Source organism: Periplaneta americana, chromosome 3, assembly GCF_040183065.1.
Source record: "Periplaneta americana isolate PAMFEO1 chromosome 3, P.americana_PAMFEO1_priV1, whole genome shotgun sequence".
NCBI classification, from domain to species: Eukaryota; Metazoa; Arthropoda; class Insecta; order Blattodea; family Blattidae; genus Periplaneta; species Periplaneta americana.
Genome location: NC_091119.1, coordinates 194,902,214 through 194,929,072, shown reverse-complemented (window position 1 = coordinate 194,929,072; position 26,859 = coordinate 194,902,214). Strand labels below are relative to the sequence as shown.

General features: G+C 34.2%; 1 protein-coding gene across 6 annotated transcripts in view; it reads left to right on the top strand.

Annotated features, from left to right (window-relative positions):
- Positions 1–2,621: 2,621 nt before the first annotated feature.
- The window catches only part of LOC138696931 (uncharacterized), a 191,957-nt gene continuing 167,719 nt past the window's right edge, over positions 2,622–26,859 (top strand). For 4 of the 6 annotated variants that reach the window (XR_011331490.1, XR_011331491.1, XM_069822427.1 and 1 more), the window contains exon 1: positions 2,623–3,040. The gene's annotated coding sequence lies outside the window, so the exon portion shown is untranslated. Of the gene's footprint in view, positions 3,041–26,859 lie in introns of all 6 variants that reach the window. The other 2 variants (XM_069822429.1, XM_069822430.1) reach the window with 2 other exon arrangements.

The window sequence follows — 26,859 nt, the reverse complement described above, 5'->3', positions numbered from 1 at the left end:
CACATTTTGAACTGAACACCTAGTAGTATATACAGTCACGAAGCTCAATACATAGTAAATATGCATCCATAGATAGTTGCTAACTACTAGGATTGCTACTATCGCCTCATCACAGACAATGCGAAACAATACCTGCACAGTCTATTGTTCCTAGTACCCTCATAAACTCAAGCTTCGTGACTGTATATACTAGACTGTGGTAAATTGTTCTGAAATGCTGGAAAAAATCTAATTTCAGTACACAAAACAAATGTAAAATGATATTTGGCAGAAAGGAAATTGAAGCATAAATAATAAAAAGTATAGGAAATCTCATCTCAAAAAAAAAAATCGGAAACTTCAAAATTTTTAGAAGATAGAAAAGTGTTATGCTGTATTAGAAGGGAAGAAACTTAAAGTGATTTCAATGAGGTTGGTTGTCAGAATCAACTCCAATCCAAACTAATATTGTGACGACGATAATTTCTGTGGGCTGTCATATGGACAAAGACCTTAATGATAGAAGAATTCTAAGTGAACCTATGTGATATAGCACCAGCATGGATATAGTGAAAAATGGGTAGAGAAAAATTCTCTCTGGTACCGGGATTCGAACCCGGGTTTTCAGCTCTACATGCTGACACTTTACCACTAAGCCACACTGGGTTCGAGCCCCGGTGTCAGAGAGAATTTTTCTCTGCTCTATCCATTCTTCACCACATGATAATGCAGAATTCCTGCATGGAAATATATGTACTTCGGTACATCATAGTAATACCAGCATGAATGTTAACTAAGCACTGAATATATTTAATTACATATATTTGAGTAGTAATTACCATGTAATTATGATGTGAAGTCTTGACTTCGTTGTTATCTCTTGGTGTTTACTGACATGGCTTAACAGTACTTAGTTTTTGTCTTGTAGTTTTTTTTTTTTATCTGTTACCCTAGTACTGGTACAGTGAGTAAAAAGAGATGTGTGTTACACTTCATATGCCATAATTATTTTTAATTTTTTACATTTTGAAAGTAGATTTAATTTACTATATAATTTAATATAATGTTATAATACTTTAATTCATAATGATGTTTGTGCTTGAAACATACATTACATGTATGAAACAAACATGGCTGTAATAACTCATGTTACGATAGAGTACATAGTTGTTAGCGATTGTGATAACTTGATTACAATTGTGCAGTATTTACTTATATATTAATATCCTATGGTCGTGAATAAGCACGTTTTTTCCCCCTCATCAGAATTATTTTTATTCAGAATATTATTGATAGTGATAAGCAGTGAAACTGATATTGTGTCTGTTATTCTTAGATATCTTCAATCGCAGGAAAGATAATATGGTACTCAATTATTTTTCAAGCAAAAGTATAATAAAAACTTCATTTTCAAAATGTTAAGCCATATAATAAACAAGATGAACCGTAAGTAATGTCATTAATTTCAGGTGGTTATTTTTTATTTTTTTTTTTTTTAGATATTTCAAACAAAAAAGTTTAATACAATTTTGCTCGTTTTATATGAAATATTTCATAGCATGTTTTGGGCAAGCCATTGATTAAATTTCCAATATGCTCAGTCAGTTTAAGAGAGCAGTGTATTATGATGATAAATAATTATTGAAAGAATTTTAGTTTTATTCTTTAAATGTGCAGAAATTTGATCCAAACAAATTTAACTTTTTGTTCTGCAAAGAAATTTTACAATGTGGCATTTGTTTGGATCGAACTTCTGCAACTTTAAAGGACAAAACTAAAAAAAAAATTATCTCGAAAAGGAAGCAAAACAAGCTAAATTGTATTAAACGTTTTTGTTTTATTTCAAAGAATAACTCCCTGAAATTACTGGGATAACTTACGGTTCATCATGTATAATAAATATGATATAAGAATAATATTATATTGGTATACAGATTTTTGTCAAGAAAATAAAATATGGGGTGATGCTGTTTATATACTTTTTTTTTTTTTTTTGCAAACCTTAGGGAGAAAATTTATAATTAATGTGGTATGTAATCTTTTGTTCTGAAGTATTTTGTTTCCTTTGTACTTCAAATATTACAATGCAAACTTGCATGAAAACCAATTTGTATTATAATTACGGTATATTCCATCGATTATTTTAATTTATGTAATTATTTTATTTTATTTTGAGTTTTTGTATATATTTTAATAAAAATATTATTGAATATTTTGTATAAATGTGTAGTCATTTATTTTATTACCATTAAAACCTTTCCTTATCAAGCTCCTTTTCAATTCCACATAAAAAAAACTTCCCTCACAATTTTCATTGTTATTTTGTGTTCATAGCAACTGTTATTCATTTTTTCGTAGGGATACACGCATACACAGATTCATATACTGCTATTTTTACAAGCGAGGATTAATACTTTGTTCTCTTAATATAGTTTTATTTTACCATTTTAAACTGAAGGTTTATATTCAACGAAAAAAAAAAAAAAAAAAGTTTACGGGTTTTGATTTCTGGTGACATCTGTTGGGACTTACAAGAACTAATCCTTAGATCACTGCACACACTGCCCTCATTGGGAACTTGTCGAACTATTTGAAATAAAATTGGCGCCATGCCCAACACTTGAGCCAGGGATGTAGTCTTGTTAGGCCTACAAGAGCCCATTTAGCTCGCGCACGGGTACAGGAACGTAGGAAAAGCCTATTTAGAAATTAATTCAGCGCGCACAAGAATTTTAACCTACACATTTTTGTATTTAAATTCCTGCAACACCCTACAAGAAGTAAAATAGGCTATTTGGTGACTATATTTTTCATCTTCGGAATGTTATAGAAATACCCTCGAAGTAGATACTTTATTTGTTCCATAAATAATCTCGTCTCAGAATATTCCATTTATTTCGACTAGTTTGAAAAGCTCATTCTTACGAATTAATGTTTAGTGTTTGTGTTAGTTGAGTGTGTATACGAATATTTTGTGAAGTAGTTTTGTGACTACTGCCTTGTTGGTTCAACGGGAATATTTTTCGAAGAATTGGCAGCGTCCTTGATCTCAATAATTCCTGTAAGTATTTAGTTTGAGTATCTTATTATTGCATCGTGGTTTCCACGATGTTACACGGTGTGTCCATTTTAATAATTGTGATGTTCATTGTTTGAGAATGTAGTATTTAGATACGCTTTAGACTCTTAGAAGAATATTCGCAAATTTTTCACTGAAGGTACGCAGTGAAAGGATACAACACTTGGACAACGGAAATGGGACTAGTCGATTTCATAAAGAGGCATTGTAGTAGACGTAATTGGGTATTTACCACCTTGAGCAGTCGCTTGGAGGAAGAAACTGGTGGTTCACATATTCCTTATAGATTTTATCGAAGAGAGAGATTTCTCTGTTGGCAGCTGGTACCCCGTTAGCTCACTTCGTGGTGGTTAAATTCCTTCATCTTGATGGCCGTTTCCTTTGCACACAATGTTTCGAATAAAATGCTGGTACAAAATCTGAAAATGTTTACTGCAGTGAGCGATGACTTAAAATTCTTTTCCGATTTAAAATGCGAGACACAAGTTTAAGATTCGGCTGTTAGAAAATTACGCACCACACAAGGAAGAAAAAACGTACTTACATAATTGAAAAGAACCTCAATATTGTATTACACCACTCTAGAAACAAGATGTAATTACCGCGAAAGCTGTAAATCCGCCCCAAATACATTGTTTTTTTTTTTATGAATACAACCTATGAATTTCTTCGACATTTTCACACGCAATAATCACGTTATTTTTTTTTTAATTTTTTTAGTGGGTTATTTTACGACGCTGTATCAACATCTAAGGTTATTTAGCGTCTGAATGAAATGAAGGTGATAATGCCGGTGAAATGAGCCCGGGGTCCAGCACCGAAAGTTACCCAACATTTGCTCATATTGGGTTAAGGGAAAACCCCGGAAAAACCTCAACCAGGTAACTTGCCCCGACCGGGATTCGAACCCGGGCCACCTGGTTTCGCGGCCAGACGCGCTGACCGTTACTCCACAGATGTGGACATAATCACGTTAATCGGTCCAGGGTAAATCTAGTATACATATCTACCAAAAAGCATGCCTACAGAATATTCAAGACATACCAAAAGCCTGACCAAATCAAACCTAACCAGCCTGTCACTGATTTTCGACATTATGAAAACTCGCTTATTTATTTTTCCAGATATTGTAGATATGTAACATCCGTCTCTCGGTTTCACTTCATCATAAAATAACGTAATACTCGTACAAATCAGATGTCATTCCCGTGTGTGGTGTGTAGCGAGGTCAAAGTTTAAATAGAATTTATAACGTTACTGTTACCTCTGATTGAGGTTCTGGCTGATACGCCCCTGATCACAACAAATCACTATAATTTATTTTTTCAAATATTTGACAATACGGCATAAGTACAGCGTAAACAAGGATATGACATATTTAAGGAGAATAATACTCGTATAAGTACAGAGAGGAACAGAGATTAAGGGTGTTTGAGAATAAGGTTCTTAGAAAAATAATTGAGGCTAAGAGGGATGAAGTTACAGGAGAATGGAGAAAGTTACACAACGCAGAGCTGAACGCATTGTATTCTTCACCTGACATAATTAGGAACATTAAATCCAGAGTCCACACCTGTGGAGTAACGGTTAGCGAGTCTAGACGTGAAACCAGGTGGCCCGGGTTCGATTCCCGGTCGGGGCAACTTACCTGGTTGAGGTTTTTTCCGGGGTTTTCCCTCAACCCAATATGAGCAAATGCTGGGTACCTTTCGGTGTTGGACCCCGGATTCATTTCACCGGCATTATCACCTTCATCTCATTCAGACGCTAAATAACCTAAGCTGTTGATAAAGCGACGTAAAATAACCTACTAAAAAAAATTAAATCCAGAAGTTTGAGATGGGCAGGGCATGTAGCACGTATGGGCGAATCCAGAAATGCATATTAGAGAGTGTTAGTTGGAAAGCCGGAGGAAAAAGACCTTTTGGGAGGCCGAGACGTAGATGGGAGTATAATATTAAAATGGATATGAGGGAGGTGGGATATGATGATAGAGACTGAATTCATCTTGCACAGGATAGGGACCGATGGCGGGCTTATGTCAGGGCGGAATGAACCTCCGGTTTTTTTTAGTAGGTTATTTTACGACGCTTTATCAACATCTCCGGGTTTCTTAAAAGCCATTTGTAATTAAGTATAAGTACAAGTGTACATTGAAATTACGCATAAAATTAACTTACAAAATTACAAACTAAAAAAGTAAGTAATATTGCTTTCAAAATAAATTACATTCTGTAATTCTTAGCAATATTATAACAAAAGAAATTTCATGTAAATATTAAAATTTTATTTTATTTCCACTAAGTAAGTATAATAATAATAATAATAATAATAATAATAATAATAATAATAATAATAATAATAATAATAATAATAATTTTTAATCTTGCCAAAGACAAAGAATGTTAAACAGTAACATTTAAGATGTGACATTAAAATGTCTTACAAGAAGTTTGTTTACAATAAACTGAAATTTACAGTAGATAATGTTTCACAATAATTAAAATTTGCAGTAAAATAAAATACATTGAAATTGCGCATAAAATTAACTTACAAAATGACAAATTAAAAAGTAAACAATATTGCATTCAAAATAAATGACATTCTGTAAGCGTTAACAATATTATAACAAAAGAAAGTTCATGTAAATGTTATAGTTGTGTCTTATTTCTTATTTTATTTACAATTGCTTCAGTAGGGTACATACCCTCTGAATACGCATAAGTAGACTTCGTGGAATTGCCACGAGAATCGTAAGGTTTACTGCGCACGCGGTATAGACTGTATGAGAATGGGGCGTGCAAAGGATGGAGTATGCCTCTAATGTAAACACTGAGCAGTATACTGCGGTTACAATACAACCTGGATCCTGTATTCAAGAAATATAATGAATGATCATTGAAGTAGCAAATGTCTAAACATGTAAATACACAAATATTTTATAGTGAGATATATTAACTCTTAAAATTTAATGTAAGATACTCACATCATCCTTGAATATGTGCAGTGCAATGAAGAGTTACGTACATTTTGAGCGACAGCAAAGTAACCTCCTCCGATGGTCACTTAAACAGTTTTTATTTTGAAAAAATGTACGTTCAACATCACAGGATGTAATACGTACACATTTGAAGAACGGAAAGTCACTACTTTTTAGTACACCAACTTCAGATGTCTTGTCGTGACCTGATGGTACATCATTTATAATACGAAGTTGTGAATAGGCAGAATTTTTAGCAATAATGTTTCTCAACTTACATTTCACTTTTTCTGAAATTAGTGAATTGTTATTTTGGATAACGGTTTGTGATACTTTATCCACTATATAAAGGGCTTCTGAGAGGTGTAGTTTAGACGATTCTAACAGGATGATGCTTTTGGACACAATTTAAAAATTAAAATCAATGAACAGAATATCTTCCAATAGCTGTTCAGAAGGCAATGATTTTACAGCTGCAACAGCGGAACTGTCTGAGCTATCCAATGCATCAATTACCTTCATTATTTTGCCGTTTTCCAACGGGTCAAGACTGGCTGCGGGGGTAAGGGTATTCCAGGGGCAATTATTTGGAACAGCAACACGCTCAATGTAGCATGTTTGATTGAATTCTTGTCTGCATTGAACAGATGTTAAGCTTTGACTATTCCAACCACAGTAATGCAAAAACAAGTGCTTACATAGGTATACATTAGCTGTAGCTGTTCTATCTATTTGGACCGGTCACAACCCTTAACATGAACTGCTTATACTACGAGACCGGGCGGTCGCTCACCTCCTCTATACTACCGTACATCGGCAACCTGATTGCATGCTGCGTGTGGCAATTCAACGAAGTCTACTCATAAGATGCCCGACAATAACACTGACATGACACGAAATAATGTTCAAACGCGTTTATGACACATTGTTCACCTCGCTCTATTCTATATTCATTTCTCATTGACATTGTTATTGTCATATTACTTCAATTTGAGTACGGTGTAGACATTTCGCGTAACATTGGGATTTCTTTAAATCTCCTGTCGCTTTTTTATAAAACATCCTGTAGTTAAATGGCGCCACTTATACACTCTTCTTTATGTTCAATGGGGGAAATAATACAATTTTAACAAATCTCGCATAAATTAACCTATTAGAACTGCATCTCTCAATGTGTGTTCCGCGGAACCTCTACTCAGGGAATAATATAAAATGTGGTCTATTATAAAAAATTAATGCAAATGAGAATCCGTAATAGCATGAAATATCACGAATAATAATATAAATTATTATTATTTTTATCATAATCATAATCATTACTCATCTAAAACGGAAAACATTATTTATCACTTTTATCGGTAAAAGCGACAATAATGTAGCAATAATAATTAATTTGCTTCGATTCATGGTATTCCTAACACATAATTAGGGATGAAATTTTAGACACCGAATAAAAAAAAAATCTGTTCCTCCATTCACTGTTTGAGTCGCTTAAGAAACTTCTTGTCCCAACAACTAAAACTTACCCTACTACAAACCCTAGTAATGCCGCACTTCGTTTATTGTGACGTTTCTGTTAAGTGACGTAAGTTCTGAACTGTCAGGGAGTTCAGAATAAGTGCGTCAGATAGGTGTGCAACATCCGACGATAAGATCACATATCACCGTCCTTCGCAAGTCTTTCGTGGCTCCGACTTAAAGAACGCAGAACTTTACACTCTTTGTCTTTACTCTTTCGAATTCTGCACACCTCAACACCAAATTACCTTTCGTCTCGTTTCTCATCTGACCCGCTTATAGTTCTGTAAACACCGATTTTTTTGTGACAAAACCCTGAATGATTGTGAAAATTCCCTAGCGATATCTAAATATCATAGATTTCGTGAGAGTCAGTCGAATTTATGGCTTTATAAACGTCTGTAAAGATCGTGTTATGTCAACAATAACTGGATACAATGAACTGCCTTGTTATTATTATTATTATTATTATTATTATTATTATTATTATTATTATTATTATTATTATTATATCAAACTAATCAAAGTCAGAATAGGAGAAGAAATGTCAATGGGAAGTGAAATAGGGAGAGGAGTACAAGGATGCCCTTCATAGCCTACCCTATTCAACATCTACTTGGAGAATTTAGTGAAGAACTGTTTTCAGAACATGGGGGTGATAGTAGGAGGAAGAAGAATAAAGTGCATAAGATTTACTGATGATATGGCATTTTTTTTTTCCTCACTGTTATTTATACTCGCTATCTTTGGTGATATCGCGAGTTAATCTTTGGTTGAAATCCGAAGGCCTGTGTACTATTGTTGACACTGGTTATATTGTTGTGAACTAGATGGTATATGTATTACTGATTTGTTATGAATATGATTTCGGTGATGAATGAGGCCGGTGATATTCAGGGATGTTGTGGCCCGAATTTCCTGGCATTTGCCTTACGGTTGAGGAAAAACCCTGAAAATCTCAACCAGGAAATTCAACCCGACCGGGAATCGAACCCGGGCCCTCTGCGTAAGAGACCAGCATGCTGACCCCTACTCCACAGAGATGGTATATATGGTACGGTTAACAGAAGAGGAGATGATATTAAAAGGTATGTTACTGGAGGTAAATGACATTTGTGAGCAATATGGGATAAAGATAAATGCAAACAAGACGAAGACCATGGTTATCGGAAGAAAAATAAAGAAGGTAAACGTGCGAATTCGAAATCAGGCAGTAGAGCAAGTGGACAGCTTCAAATACATGGAGTGTACTATAAGCAGTAACATGAGCTGCTGCCAAGAACTCAAAAGGAGGATAGCAATGACCATGGAAGCTTTTAATATAAAAAGAGCATCTTCTGCGGACCTCTGGAAAAAGAACTAAGGAAGAGACTAATGAAATGCTTTGTACGGAGTGTGGCATTGTATGGCGCAGAAACATGGACGTTACGACGAAGTGCAGAGAAGCGACTAGAAACGTTTGAAATGTGGATCTGAAGAAGAATGGAGCGTGTGAAATGGACAGACAGAATAATAAAGGAAGCTGTGCTAGGAAGAGTGGATGAAAAAAGAATAGTGCCGAAGTTGATCAGGGAAAGGAAAAGGAATTTGCTGGGTCACTGGCTGAGAAGAAACTGCCTACTGAAGGACACACTGGAAGGAATAATGATCGGGAGAAAAGTTCGGGGCAGAAGAAGATACCAGATAATAGACGATATTAAGATATATGGATCATACGAGGAGACAAAAAGGAAGACAGAAAATAAGAAAGATTGGAGAATGCTGGTTTGCAGTAAAAGACCTGCCCTTGGGCAGAAAACTAGGAATTTATTATTATTATTATTATTATTATTATTATTATTATTATTATTATTATTATTATTATTTTAACGTATGACATCGTCTGCAGCTAAAAATGTCGTTAAAATACCAAAATAATTTTAGTACAAGGAAATATGTTCTTTTGTCTGTCCTTGTTGGTGCTCTATTAAGAAAGTAATCACACTCGTTTTGCAAAAGCTTGCAAACAGAAATACAGTGAAACCTCTCCTTACGGACACTCCCAAGATACGGACACTCCTCAAATACGGACATATTTTTATCTCCCAACTGAAATAATATAGAAATAATGATAAATTTAACTCTCGTTTACGGACACTCTCAGACACGGACACGGACAGCTGTTTCACAGTCCTAAAGCTTGCTTTACCTCCTGACTGCGGACAGAACTTGGTTTTCAAGACCTAATGTGTTACAAAAATAAAAAATTTAGTTTTGAGAACTGTACAGAAATTCCTTAAAACATGAAAGAAGACAATAAGGGTATCGTAGGCTACCACTAGCCCAGCCGGCTACCCCTGGATAGCTGGAAGTGGTGGATAAACAGAGTCATAAAATTTAACCTGTCTGATGGGTCCAAGGTTTCCGAAATCGTGAAATTGTATTCGACACATGATGGGGTTAGTAGATTTATTCTCTTCACTTCAATCAGTTGTTCTGTTTCGAGAGACATGGCACCTGAACGTAAAGGTTAAGTTGAAAACTGTAAATTACAGTACTGCATAACTGTAGACCTAGAATAAAATTGCATGGCACGGTACTGTATTTTCCTTTTTTGGTCTTATCTACTGTAGTTCAAAGTTACAAATAATTTACTGTAGTACAGTACACTGTATTTAGAATTAAACTACAATAATACATTTCATTTAAAGCATGAAGGGATATATATTGCATATTATAAATTTTCTGTTAGATTGGGGAGCCTCCCTCCTAACAAAGGACACCTCCCAGGTGCGGACAGATTGTTACGGCCCTTCGATGTCCGTAAATGAGAGGTTTCACTGTAATTGTTTACATGTGAAGAGTTCGCGCGAAAAACGATGAATGTCACAGTTATGTTAAGGTTGATGTCATTATCTAATTCAAGGGATCACTACGAAATTTAATGTTGTTCTTATGAAAAATGGTAAAAAGGAGAATTATCACCACGAATACTATAATCCTTTCCTTTATTTTCTATAGAAACAGCACTACATCTTGCAGTTATAGACTCAATTAGATCATTATCGAATCCTTAATGACATTCATCGTTTTTCCCGCGAACTCTTCATGTTAAATATATGCACCATCGTGTGTACAAAATAAACTACCGGTACCTAATTAGAGAACTCAGGAAGAGGAGTGTACATTCCTTAGAAGAAGAGAATTTAGATATTCGTGACAAATTTATTATCATACACGTACACGTACTGACGAAGCCGGTCTGTTGTTCACGCATGTCGTTCTTTGTAACATTTCGGTCGCACAGTTTGATTTCCGCGTGATGATCTGTGGGACCAGCCACTAATGTGGAAAAGGGAGACAGAGACAGTGAGTGGAGCTTGCAGTCCTAGGTTAATTTTAGTCTCGATGTCTGTCCAAAAAGCTCACGCACTGGGATCGTAGCTTACGTGACCGCAGTCTGAATGCACGAAAACTGTGAAAATAAACTTACAAATTGTCGGAATAGCATAATGTAACTCTTTGCCACGTAATGTCTGTGAAACAAATGCAACCGGCGGAAGTATACAGGACGATTCGTTGTTGTTTCTTATTATACGAAATAAAAAGAGTAGGCGTAAGTATTGCGACTCTACAGAAACTGATTTCTCGAGAATTTTTGTAGAAATCCATTTTATCAGCATGTGTCATACCGGAAAAATTTGTTCCTTGTCTGTCCTAAATTATTGGACGGATTTTGTTCATATTTAGTAACTATAAATTTGTTCATTCGATTATGAAAAGCGATTATTTTTAAAATAGAAGTAATGGGACATTATTTTGAAAATACACCAAATAGACATTTACTTAAAACAGACTCCTAACGACTTTTATAATTAATTTTATTTTTTGCGTAGGTTCATGTGAAGTTTGGACGCCATGTCTTCAAAAATATTTTAACGTTAAACGTGTATGCCCTTGACATTCGAGAAATCTGGCCACACTTCCTGTTAAAACATGACGTCATTAAAGGCTCATTCACAATGAAAATTAAACATAACGTAAACGTTAACTTAACGTTACAGTAAAATCAAGAAGTCATACCATAATTCACGATGGGAACATAAACATAACAGCAAACATACTTGGTAACCATGGAAACATAACAACGACGCCATTTCCTCATATTCTGTCGTATACTTCAGCGCTCCACGATTGTGTTCTGTTTGCAAATCACGTAAGCATAAGCATGAAAGTTTGGAGTTTGCAAACTTTCATGTTAACGTCTTACGGTAATGTTTATGTCAATGCTTATGTGAATCATTGTGAATGATCCCATTTAGTAGCCTGGGCGCAAACTTCTGTGTTTATGTTACGGTTATGTTTAATTTTCATTGTGAATGGGCCTTTTAGTACACCTTGGATGACTAGGATTATGATGTGTTTAAAGTAAAGGAATTTCGAATCTAGCCAGCCGTGGTGAAACATAAGAGGGGGAACAAATGTAACAGAAATAATTAATTGCATTGTTGTCTCTATACTAGGCCTCGTGAAATGAGAAAGCAGTTATTATATGAAGTAATTAACGAAAAGGTTTTGCCTCGTTAAATTTTATATGCAGGGAGTACAAAGACAGAAATGAAAATAAATAAATATCAAACTTAAATTTCAGATCTCAAACATCCTTACAATCTCAACCTTGCTCACAATAACAGTCACGAACAACATGAATGTTTCACGCAATTATAGGGATGCAAGGAATCGCATGTCACTTATTTGTGTGGATCATAAACTCGGGTTTTTAAAACTTCGCAGAAACATCAGACAGCAGACTTTGACATTTGGGACCATAAAACAAATGAATCAATACGCGAAAAATATTAAACATTTCAAATACATGGGTCATTGGGTCATTCAATAACACTGAACAACAAATTTTTACTTTTTGTCTTGCTCCGAAATAAAAATAGGTGAATATTACTAATATGTGTGCCCTAAATCTGAATTTAAAATTCAAATTGCTCCATCACGTACCATTTTGCGGGGAAAATTAATTGAATTTTTTTAATGACAAAACTTATTTGTTTCTAATTTTTCACTGCTACTGATAAAATTACAACTTACTAGGGATTCAAAATTCCTCATAATACTTGAAAAACGTGTACTGGATACAAAAATGATGTTACATAGTTTAAAACACAACAACAATAAAAATATTTCATGCATATAATGAGAAAAATCTCGGAATTTGAACTTACATTTAAAAGAATTTTCTGGATGACTTCTGTTTATAATTAGACCTGGAATTGTCTTTTACAAGGAACCAACAATAGTCAGCAAGCATGCTGGATGATGATCTTCCTTTATATCGCCTTTCCATTTCAGATTTTCTTGATGAAATCTTTGCCCATGCTCGTCGCTTACCGCTCCAAAGTTAGGAAGAAAGAAATCCAAATGAGAATGTAAAAAGTGTGTTTTGAAAGACATCTTACACTCCATTTTGTCATATGCACTTGACATGGTTTCCACAACAAGTTCTATTTAATTCTCTTCTAGAGTATTCCTAATTTTGCGCCGTTTTTTGGAACATCATCAATAACAGTCTTGGATTAGGCCTCCTGGCCTGTTCCACTTCCAGAAGAAAGTTGATCTTTCCATCTCTTCCTTGGTCTTCGGATGTCTCGTTTTCCATGAGATGTATAGTCCAATAGTCTCTCGGGTAACCTATTGTTGGGCATTCTTAATACATGTTCATACCAGTTGTTGCGGTAAGATTCTATAGTATCCGTAATGGCGGTGATATTAAATTCTGTTGGGATCTCAGCGTTCCTTTTATGGTCGTAAAGAGTATATCCTGCAAGAGGTCTTAGCAATCGCATTTCAGCAGCTTCTATTCTTCGAAGTTGTCCTTTCGTTAATGACCATGTCTCTAATCCATATAATAATGCCGGGACTGCCATAACTTTATAGAATTTCAAAAATTGTTTCTGGTCGAACTTTCTTTAATAGAGTTGATTTGATTGTCCTTAACAGTTGCTGAAATTTATGTAAATAATTTTATGATCGACCATGCCGAAATGTACTAATTATACACCTAGTAGCAGTCCTTTAATGCATGTCATTAAAGTACACCTACTCATTAAAGTACAGGTCTTCAGCCAATGATAACTCAGCTTACATGTGTTCAGCCAATGATAACTCAACTTACATGTGTTCAGCCAATGAGAAGTCAGCTTTGTACCGTTATAAAACCGCAAGTATCGATTATTCTCGGATATGCAATCGAAAGAGAATTAGCGAAAAGTCACGGAGGTTGAAATCCAATACTGTCTCAGAAGGTTATGTTCTGTTACTATAATAATTAGCGTTAATTGTAAATAATATTCAAATAAATTCAATTTGTCATCTCGTTTTTCAGTGTCGAATTCAGTAATCAAGGTTATAATATTATAATATTATCAAGTTTAACGGGATTATACATCAAGGTCAATGACATTATTGTTCCTCGGAAAAAATCAATACTTTCGCGTCTGCGCACATCTCACAATTCACGACCTAGAACAAGGTCACTTCCGATCTTGTCAGATACAAATAAAATGTATACATCTGAATACCGGTAATTTCAAGTTAGAAATATGGTCGAGCATAAAAAGTCGTATGAAACTCGCCTATAATGGTAATTAAGAAGCTCGTATGAAAATTATGAAACTCGCTTGCGCTCGTTTCATAAACATCCATACTCGCTTTCTTAATTACTATCATTATAGGCTCGTTGCATAATGTACTATTACGTAATTTGTTACAAAGATAGTTGATAAGTTTGCTTCATTTCAGATGCTTATCAATTATTATGATGATCCCTAAATATTTAACTCGGAAGATTAATTTATAATTGGACAATTACAGCTTATTGTTTCCTGTGGCAACGTTAAATCCCTATTCATATACCCAGAAAAACACACAATAGGTGTAGTCTTTCCACCTCTATCTTCGATGTCCAAGGTTTCTTCTACAAGGTTTTATGTTCTCTCCATTTTCAGACATCTTTTTAACGTCCACAAGTCTATGAGAATTTGTCCCAATCATCGAAACCTTCGTGCATAATGTTATTCTTGGACGAGTTCATTGTCCTCTGTTTATTGACACGTTCACCAATACCCCGACAGACATGGAAGTAGTCCAAAGAAAACGAAACTTCTTCAAGCTAATGTGTAGGCAGGGTATAATATAATTATCATCTACTGCATGTGTCAGCTCAGACGAAGTGCACGTTCGATTTCTGACGAGGAGATTGCAAATTTATCCTTGCTGAAGGGCGTGTTTATTAATACGTATAATACGACAAGGCAGTACTTTATGCAGAATTACTATTCAGAGTTGATGAGATCGGTTAGGAATAAATCAAGCGCTAATGGTTAGTGAATAAAGGAACTGACGTTATTGTAAAAGCTAAGAGATGATGTGGGGTTAATGAAGTGTTGATGGATTAAGAATGAAGGATATCGAAATACTTGAGGAAACTGTAAGATGATTTAGGGTTAATAAAGCGACGATGGATTTAGAATAGATAGAACTGAAGTTATTGAAGAAAGTATGAGATGATATGAGATTAATGAAGTGTTGATGGATTAAGAATAAAGGATATCGAAGTAGTTGAAGAAACTGTAAGATGATTTAGGGTTAATAAAGCGACGATGGATTTAGAATAGAGGGAACTGAAGTTATTGAAGAAGCTATGAAACGACAAGTGATTAATGAAATGTTGATGGATTAAGAATGAAGGATATCGAAGTACTTGAAGAAACTGTAAGATGATTTAGGGTTAATAAAGCGACGATGGATTTAGAATAAAGGAAACTGAAGTTCTTGAAGAAAGTATGAGATGATATGAGATTAATGAAGTGTTGATGGATTAAGAATAAAGGATATCGAAGTAGTTGAAGAAACTGTAAGATGATTTAGGGTTAATAAAGCGACGATGGATTTAGAATAGAGGGAACTGAAGTTATTGAAGAAGCTATGAAACGACAAGTGATTAATGAAATGTTGATGGATTAAGAATGAAGGATATCGAAGTACTTGAAGAAACTGTAAGATGATTTAGGGTTAATAAAGCGACGATGGATTTAGAATAAAGGAAACTGAAGTTCTTGAAGAAAGTATGAGATGATATGAGATTAATGAAGTGTTGATGGATTAAGAATAAAGGATATCGAAGTAGTTGAAGAAACTGTAAGATGATTTAGGGTTAATAAAGCGACGATGGATTTAGAATAGAGGGAACTGAAGTTATTGAAGAAGCTATGAAACGACAAGTGATTAATGAAATGTTGATGGATTAAGAATGAAGGATATCGAAGTACTTGAAGAAACTGTAAGATGATTTAGGGTTAATAAAGCGACGATGGATTTAGAATAAAGGAAACTGAAGTTCTTGGAAAAATTATGAGGATGATATGAGATTAATTAAGTGTTGATGGATTAAGAACGAAGGATATCGAAGTACTTGAAGAAACTGTAAGATGATTTAGGGTTAATAAAGCTGCGATGGATTTAGAATAAAGGAAACTGAAGTTCATGAAAAAATTATGAGGATGATATGAGATTAATGAAGTGTTGATGTATTAAGAATAAAGGATATCGAAATACTTGAAGAAACTGTAAATTATTTGGGGTTAATAAAGCGGCGATGGATTTAGAATAGATAGAACTGAAGTTATTGAAGAAGCTATGAAATGATAAGTGATTAATGACTTGTTGATGGATTAAGACTAGAGGACTGCTTGAAGAAACTGTAAGATGATTTGGGGTTAATAAAGTGACAATGGATTTAGAATAGAGGGAACTGAAATTCTTGAAAAAATTACGAGATGATATCAGATTAATGAAATGTTGATGGATTAAGAATAAAGGATATCGAAATAGTTGAAGAAACTGTAAGATGATTTGGAGTTAATAAAGCGACGATGGATTTATAATAAAGGAAACTGAAGTTCTTGAAAAAAATTATGAGGATGATATGAGATTAATGAAGTGTTGATGGATTAAGAATAAAGGATATCGAAGTAGTTGAAGAAACTGTAAGATGATTTAGGGTTAATAAAGCGACGATGGATTTAGAATAAAGGAAACTGAAGTTCTTGAAGAAATTATGAGGATGATATGAGATTAATGAAGTGTTGATGATTAAGAATAAAGGATATCGAAATACTTGAAGAAACTGTAAATTATTTGTGGTTAATAAAGCGACAATGGATTTAGAATAAAGGATATCGAAGTAGTTGAAGAAACTGTAAGGTGATTTGGATATGAAGAGTCCACTGCAAGAATGATGGATGTCATTTGGAATACATTTTGCAGGAGAAGCGATTGAAAGTTTGAATGCTTAGCGCTCAAAGCTTAACTGTGATTTTCCGATCATTACTGGACAATGACTATCAGTGTTAATGCCATATAACACTCTATGTACACTATATGTCTTAAGCCATGCATTGACAGTCTTGGTTCATTTTCGACAAAAAAGTGACATCCATCATTCTTGCAGTGAACTCTACAGTATATTAAAGCGACGATGGATTTAGAATAAAAGAAACTAAAGTTTTGAAGACATAATCAGATGATAAGGGATTAATGGATCGATAATGAATTGAAAATAAAGAAAACCGAAGTTTTGAAGAAAATATGACATGATTTGGAGTTATAAAGTGACGATGGATTGAGAATAAAGGAACCTGAATCGATGAAAATGGAGAATAAAAGAAACTGCAGTTTTTTTAAGTAATTATCAGATGATAAGGTATTAATGAATCTATGATAAATTGAGAATAAAGAAAACCAAAGTTTTTGAAGAAAAATTATGACATAATTTGAGTTAATAAAGTGATGATGAAACAAACTGAAGATTTTGAAGAAATTAAAGGTTAACGAAGTGATGATGAATTGAGTCGGTCATTTGTAAAACCATATGACTCCATATTTTTACGAAAATGAGTTACCGGTACTGTAGCAAGCACTATCATTTCCAGTCGAAATAACATTAGTTCAATCATTACTAAATATTTTATACAATCTTAAAATATTGAGTTCCTTTCAAAACCTCATAAGTCCTGGATTCATGTGATTTTAACGCTTAAAGCCATGATGCACCAATGTCCTATCATGTACTTCTTTGTCAAGATGTTGGACAGTGAGTGTAGTTTCAAGAGTTCTGTAGAAGTAAAAATACGCAAAAATATGTCTTTAACAGAGATTAATATAAAAGAGAGAGGATAAAGCATTGCAAGGATAAGGGTCTCTCAAGTACTAATCACAGAAGCAAGGAGAATCATGCATGTAAGTACAGTACAATTGTTTATTTTATGTTATCTGCTTGAAGTTTGGTGGGAATGTGTTATATTGCCACAGTGATCTCGTTGCTAGTCCAGTCAACGAGAAGCATTTATGTGAAATTAAGTAGGGTTATGATCAGAAACATGGCATAGCCATTAATATTGTCCTTTTTGTTGATTTCGGGTGCAAGCAACAGTGTTGTATGAAAATACCTGTTTTCAGTATTTCTAATTAGGATACTTTCAGACACGGAAATGTACTTTTAAGCACGCTAATTTATGGATGCGGAAATCAATGACTTTTCGATACTAAAATGAGAATCGTATATTTTTTTGCGAAACTTATTTTCTGTGACTCATGTGGTTTTACAAATGGCCGATTCAATTGATAATAAAGGAAATCAAAGTTCTGGTAGAAACTGTGATATGATATGGGATTAATAAAGCGATGATGAATTGAAAATAAGGGGGAACTGAAGTTTTTGAAGAAAGTCGAGTCTGGGACTCTCAAAATACTGACGAGGACGCTGAGTTGCGGACCTCGAAGAGGGATGGACGATTGATGTGGATTTTTTAGGGATGTTTACTGTATTCAGCTTCGGTTCTGTGGAATTCCAAAGATAATGTAGCAGTCTAAGCTGCCTGTACTGGCTCCGCTATATTCGGAGCTGAAATGCCGCCCTTAGGATCATTCACTGATACCGTTCTTTCCTTCGGAAGATTCTGCAGTCATTTAATGCATCCAATTGATCTGTCTGTACCTGGACGGACATTCGCCCGCCTCACAGACTTGGTATAATGAAAATAAGGGATACTGAAATCATTGAAGTGATAAATAGGTATTCCAGAGTCTCTTTGTCTACTAGGTTCCAATAAAGACACTCTGTATGCGACTTTTTTTTATTATCCTGTTTTGATGTCTTGCGCAATTCCAGCCATGTGGCCAGGGAATCCCGCCAAGCATGAATGCCTGTTGTTCGTATTTTTTTTTAAGACGAACCAGGCCACAGTTCAATCTAACCGAAAAATGTGTAGTACGTGAGCATTTAATTCTGTCGCTTCAGTGATGGATATGTCGTCGTGTATATGCGAGACTGTGTCCCGTCTTGGTAGTTAATTGTTAGGTACTATATTTGAGATACTTCTGCAGAACAGAGGGACCGATATAAATATACATCTCGTAAACAAAAAGAGGCACAGAGTTGGCTCGAGACGGAAGACCGAAGGCTGAAACAAGGTCTCGTAGTTCAGTGTGCTGCCCCGGAACTATTTGTTTACGACTCGCTTCCTCAATTCTCCCGTTTTCGCGTTACCGGAGAAATGTAGCGTCGTCTTTCTGTTGATATTATAGCTGTAATCCGTTCAGTTCTCCGGTTTTTAGCACTTTGCGTCAATCTGTACGTAATACAATATCAGGGGCCTATTCCACAAAGGTATGGTGTTGTATATTACAAGTAAATTCTCTAGTAAGCAGTAAAAATACTAGAGTTTCTATTCCACAAAAGACTTTTCTACAGTAGTACTTTACCCCTCCATACTTAGAAATTACCAATGAAGTTCCATGATTGTGTTCCACAAAAGTACTAGTATTTGTAACTTACTAGTGAATTGTAGAATATTCTCTATCAGTGAAAGCACAAGAAATGACAAAGAGGGTGTCACAAACCACCCAATGGGTATCCTTAGCTTCCCAAAACATAAATTAATACTTGCCTAACATAAACAGGTCCATAGAAGCGCACAGTAATATTATAATTTGTAATATGGTTTTAATATTTCACATTTATTCAATTGTTGTGTTTTTTTTTTTTTTTTTTTTTTTTTTTTTTTTTTGCCCGGCAGTGTATTAAGATATATTTTGATAAATACGTGCTATAGAACACCTTTTCTTGTTTCTATTTCCTTCAAAAGAAATAATTTCATCTACTTTGACATCATTTAAATAATTTTTCAGCGTTTCTAAGGGTACGTACACGTTGGAGTGACGATAAACGATAAAAGAAGCAGCGATGCTATATCAGAGAGAATTGAAGCATGTATTGTCATTGAGGTGTGCATATTGGAGTAACGATAAAAGCGAAGATACACGATAAAAGCGACGAAAAAGAAAAATTCCATTTTTTTCGCTCTTGTCGTTCATAGGATCTCTGATTAAGATAATATTAATCTGTATAATGACCGGTGGTTATCAATATATCTGAATATTAATCGATTTATTATTATTCCGATATATTAAATTAATTATCATGGATATTGACAAATTGATCAGTTGTGTATTTATTCGTGATCACAAGAACCAATCACATCACAATGAATCTATAATAAGCTTTGGGATGAGAAACGGGTTCAATTTTGTACGTATTTAAGTTATATTAACCTTGAACCTAGCAGCTGATATTTCCTATATATCTTCTTTCATTAAGTGGATGCATAGAATATCTTCTACTGATAAATCAAATCAAAATGTTCGCTTCCCGCGTCCTCGTTGCTCCGATATGAACATTTGATTCTTTGATAATACCAAAGCGTCGTTTCTTTTATCGTTTATCATTGCTCCAATGTGTACGTACCCTAATTTCGTAACAATTAAGTTTGGGAGTGAAGAACATTATTAGTGGCATCTGTTGGTTAATATGGAAAGCTACTAAGGAGCATTATGCGGGGATCACGGAAGAACATGATGATTTTATTTATTTATTTATTTATTTATTTATTTATTTATTTATTTATTTATTTATTTATTTATTTATTAGCCGTACCCGTGCGCTCCGCTGCACCCGTTAGAAATAAATATAAAGTAATTACATAATTAAAATAGGACATTTGATCCAGGGAACATTCGTGTTTGATAGAAGGATGAATCGTTTAATATGTTACTTAATTTAAATTGCATCCAAATAATTAAAATGCGATCATTTTGGTCCAGAGACACTCATTTGGTGCAATGACAATTCCTTTAACATGTTTCTTAATTTTTATTACATGCAACCATAGTTTAATGAAGATTGACATCATTTAGATTTAATGTGTATATTTTATTTTACTTGTTATAGGTTTCCATTGAATTATGGTAATAACTTAATTTTAACCCTTGTTTTCTACGTATTCAGTAAATGGCGCTTGGCCCACTATGGTTGTGAACCCTTCAAATAGCTTAAATTATATTATATAATAATATATTATATTATATTATATTATATTATATTATATTATATTATATTATATTATATTATAGACATATTATATTATAGTGTATTATATTATATTATATTATATTATATTATATTATATTATATTATATTATATTATATCAGAAGTTACTGTAATAACATTATAGCATTATGTCCATCTAGAGAAACTACACTTTCCAATGGTGAAATAATAATTAATTATACAAATCGTTTAATTTAGCTTCCGATATTACTTCATACAAACATAGAAACATTCTCTGTAGGCTGTCTTTCATATCTTTCGATTGTTGCTGTCCAAGGCCCCTTATAGACGAAGTCATTTGTTTTTTAATTCATTACACGGCCTTAGATGGCAGTTATTTTAATTTTAAAACTCATTTATCTCCTTAAATATTAGTCCTATCAAAATTTTTCAAGGAATAAAACTTATCGAAAATTATTTTTGAAGAAACTTTTGTTATGCAACATTTTTCACAAAAATCAATAATAGGCGAGATATTTCGATTTATTTAATTCAGGCTCCCTTATAACCTCCCTTTTAAATAATGTATTTTGAATGCCATATAGCCTAAAATCTAAGTTACAACGAACTTAATTTATATTCCAATTTTCATCGAAATCCGTTCAGCCATTATTGCGTGAAAAGGTAACAAACATACAGACAGACAGACAGACATACAAACAGAAATTTCAAAAAAGCGATTTTCGGTTTCAGGGTGGTTAATTATATATGTTAGGACCAATTATTTTTGGAAAATCGAAAATTACCAGAAAAATTTCGGCTACAGATTTATTATTAGTATAGATTTATTACTTGTGTCCTGTACAACAGCCAAAGGCCAAATGGTAATAATAATAATAATAATAATAATAATAATAATAATAATAATGATAATAATAATAATAATAATGAATTTTTTTCATTATTGAAGAGGTAAACTAAAATAAATAACATTGCAGGGTTACGAAATTCATAAAATCTACGAATCTTTCCTGTCAAACCTAGCGGTACCTTAAAATAGCCTACATTACGTTTAAAGAGACGAACATTACCCAATTCGATGAATGAAATACGAAGATAACCAGCTGCTTCATCGTGGCTAACTAGAAAGCCACGTGCTTCATGTTATGACGTAGTATGTTTATTGATACGACGTCACTAGTAGCGATTTCTAGGCCTACATAGGTTACAATGAACTTGAAGCACATGTTTTAAAATATTATGAAATCTTTAGCAATATGAAACAGTCTTTGGCAAATCATTTTTAATATTGACCTATCTGTGACAGATTTCCTTGAATGTTGAATTGTAAGAAAAATTTGATCATGTATAAGCAGCTTTACACAGGCCTACACACAAAATGAAGTTAAAAAGCTTGCTACTTATTTTCTTATTGCACTAAGTAAAAAATAAAGTAGGTCTATTTTGATGCTACAAAACTTATAGCATTGAAGATTCAAGACAAAAGGTTAAGAAATAATTAACAAAATTTCTGCATGCCGGTACTTAGACCTTCTACTAATTTGATGTATTATTGTATTGTATTTATTAACATTCCATGGTATTCATACATTGCTTTACAGCTAGAATATGGAACAAGTCAAAAAAATTAATACTATTATAAACTCTTAATTTATAGTCACAGTCTAGATGAAATATATACAGAAGAGATGTACAATATAGTCTACTAGTACAACACAAAGTTTTAGTATCAATTTCATGAAGTGTTATTGAATGTCATGAATTCACCTACAGAATAGAAGGCGTGAGAAATTAGGTACTTCTTTAATTTGGCCCTAAATAATCTTATGTTTTGAGTTTCATTTTTTATATCGATAGGGAGGCTATTAAAAATTTTTACTGCCATATAACGCACTCCTTTTTGATAGCACGATAGACTTGCCGATGGAGTATTGAAGTCATTTTTGACGTGTATTTATGCTATGAACTGTTGAATTAGTTACAAAGTTTTCACGATTACATACGAGGAAGATTATTAATGAAAAGATATACTGACAAGCCATGGGCATTATTTGTAGTTTTTTGAAAATAGTCCTACAAGACTCCATAGATAAATGAATAAGTTTAAGCTCATAAATTGAATAATCTGCTTACTGCGTATTCTGTATCTTTGCATACCATTTCACTTGTTCCACAACTCGAAGTTATGTTGGTATTAAAGTCTATGAAATACAATAAACGAAATTAAGTAAAAAAGTGACAGGTAGTTTGGGAAAATTCCTGTGATTGCATGTAACGTCTATAATAATTATAGGATATTAGGATAACTTTTTAGTAGCCTATTTTACGACGCTGTATAAAAATCTCAGGTTATTTAGCGTCTGAATGGGATGAAGGTGATAATGCCTGTGAAATGAGTCCGGGGTCCGGTACCGATAGTTACCAAGTATTTGCTCATATTGGGTTGAGGGAAAACCCCAGAAAAACCTCAACCAGGTAACTTGCCCCGACCGGGATTCGAACCCAGGCCACCTGGTTTGGCGGCCAGACGCGCTAACCGTTACTCCAAAGGTGTGGACCATTAGGATAATAGAATTAGGATAAATACAGATACTGTCTCATAATTAGAGTCATGCATTTGGTTACTTTGAGTACAAGTTAGATGCACATGGATCATACTAGCTTTGCTTGCAGAAGAGAGCTTGACTCGTTTGTCCGCCCCGTTTTGTGCTTATTCGTATAGGGCAGTATAGGCACTGAACAAAGAGAATGCTACTCACTTACAAAATATACTGTCATGTGTATTTAAAACAAACAACATATTTATTTAAAGCCATCTTATGGACAACAGAAGATTATTCTCACAAAAAGTAAAACGCATCTAGATTCTAGATAGGAATACTTTTTTTTTCTACAATATAATTTTTCAGCTAAAAAGTAAAAGCCAATGCTCAATATTTTTCGTCTATTTACAGAGTTTTGAATTTTGAAATAGCACTTTTTAAAATAAAACATAAGATTACAATATATTTCTGTTTTTTTTTGGCGGAAATATAAACATGATAAAAAGAACAGGATTATTTTGAAACACGGAAAAAGTATAATGAAAAATATTATTATCTATAGTAATCTCAGACCTAGAGTGATATTTATTAGGACTATTTCGTGAATAAAATAAAAATGTAAATAATATATCCCTAAAATCCGCTCACAAAATGTTAATAATTGTATATTTATGAATACTTAACCTATTCAGACATTGTAAAGTCGAATAACGATTACTGTAATAAAGAACTTGAATGTTATTCAGTAATGCCAATTGAGAACAGCGAAATACAGGTTTAAAAATATTAATTACATGTACTGCGCTTTTCTCTTGTTATTATAACAGAAATACGTTTTCATTAACTGCTGAAATCATAATTTAATTTAAACATATTATAGTATAATTACAAATAACCTGATTAATACATTAATTAAATGAACAATTGTTATGAAGGAGTGTCATTTTCTTTAGATACAATGGACATGGAATTAGAAGATGAAGATGTAGATGTGGAAGTAGGATTACGTACTTTATTTAGTACAATGGATTTATGCTCATCGATTTACGTGGAAACATTTGGCGACATTGACTAAATAAAAGAACGTCCATGCGATAAATTGATAGTGATAAATTGAGCTGCAGACATTATCGCGATGTATGACTGTGATTGGTTGAAATTCAAAATTTCATTACACTTCATTGGCCGAAAATGGAACGACGTCATATATTAAACGAAATAATCTTTTAACACCGATGTTTAGTTAATCAATTCGTAAAACTCATTAAACTTATATACCATGTTTGGTCGTATATAAAGCTAACTTTCAACGAATAGGGGCGATCTCCTTCACAAACGTCATCTATAATTTCCTCCAAAATCAGGAGTGCAGTCTGTTCAGCCATGAATAACTAAGCAGATGATGTTTATGCATCATACGTGACCTCGATTTTGATTTTACTGTCGTATCTGTTTTTAGGCTTTCCATAACGTCAGAGTAATAAATTTTGTACACTAAGCAGAGAACTTTCTCATGTATTTCACAATATTGTAAGGATAGCAACAATTCACTGTAGAAGAATTATTAATTCTCTATTATTTCTTCGTATTGCCGATAGTACGGTAATATATTATCTTTCATCATTGCAGTGAAACTTCGATACTTTGCTGTACTACAGACAGTGAGAGAAAAAATTACTTAAATGATAAAAACTAACCTCTAACTTATAAATTTGACATACTTATTCCGATAAGTTATGGTAACTCAAGAGAGTTCTATGAAGAACAGTTGGAAGAAGAGAAGTTTGTTTTCAGGAAGGGAAGCAATTGGACTGCGATACCTAGAGAGTACATATTTGTGGACTTAGAAAAGGCGTTTGACAGAGTGGATTGGAATAAACTGATGGTGATCCTAAAGGAAATTGGCTTGGATTGGAAAAAGAGGAGGATGTTCAGTAACCTTTATATAAAACGAGTTAAAGTCACGATAAGAAAAGAAATGTCAGAAGGAAGTGAAATAGGAAGAGGAATTCGTCAAGGCTGCCCTTTATCACCTACCCTGTTAAACATCTATTTGGAGGATTTAGTGAAGAACTGTTTTCAGAACATGGGAAGAGTAGGAGGGAGTATAAAGTGTATAAAATTTGCTGATGATATAGTGTTGTTAGCAGAAGAGGAAATGATACTAAGGGATATGACAGCTGTGAGGAGTATGATATGAAGATAAATGCAAACAAGACGAAGACCATGGTTATCGGAAGAAAAGTAAAGCAGATAAAGGTACAAGTATCCCCGTAACATGCCATGAAGGCACTTGGGGGGGCATGGAGGTAGAGCCCCATGCTTTCCATGACCTCGGCACTAGAATGAGGTGGTGTGGTCGGCACCACGCTCTGGCCGCCTTTTACCCCCGGGAAAGACCCGGTACTCAATTTTATAGGAGGCTGAGTGAACCTCGGGGCCGTTCTGAAAGTTTGGCAACGAGAAAAAATCCTGTCACCAGCTGGGATCGAACCCCGGACCTTCCAGTCCGTAGCCAGCTGCTCTACCAACTGAGCTACCCAGCCGCCAAGTAAAGCAGGTAAACTTGCGAATTCTAAATGAGGCAATAGAGCAAGTGGTTATCTTCAAATACTTGGGGTGTACTATAAGCAATAACATGAGCTGCTGCCAGGAAGTCAAAAGGAGGATAGCAATGGAAAAGGAAGCTTTTAATAGAAAAAGAAGCATCTTCTGCGGACCTCTGGAAAAAGAACTAAGGAAGAGACTAGTGACGTGCTTTGTGTCGAGTATGGCATTGTATGGGTCAGAAACATGGACATTACGACAAAGTGAAGAGGAGCGACTAGAAGCATTTGAAATGTGGATACGGAGAAGAATGGAGCGTGTGAAGTGGACAGACAGAATAAGAAACGAAGCTGTGTTGGAAAGAGTGGGCGAAGAAAGAATGATGCTGAAACTGATCAGGAAGAGGAAAAGGTAGTGGCTGGGTCACTGGTTGAGAAGAAACTGCCTTCTGAAGGATGCACTGGAAGGAATGGTGAACGGGAGAATAGTTCGGGGCACATCGGATTCCACAATTACCAGATACAAAATCAGCGCGTAACAAGAGTCAGCTTTGCTAAATTTGTCTGAATGATATTGTAAGATCTGAAGTTCTGTTATTGTCACAACTTTCAGAGTTCAGTGGTTGGCAAAGAGTATCACGAATGACCTTCGGGGTTTCATTTTAAACAGAAGTGAGCAAGCGAGAGAGAATAATAGAGTTCAATAACTAGATTTACATTGTGTATTTTACTGACACGTTGTAAGCACTGGGGT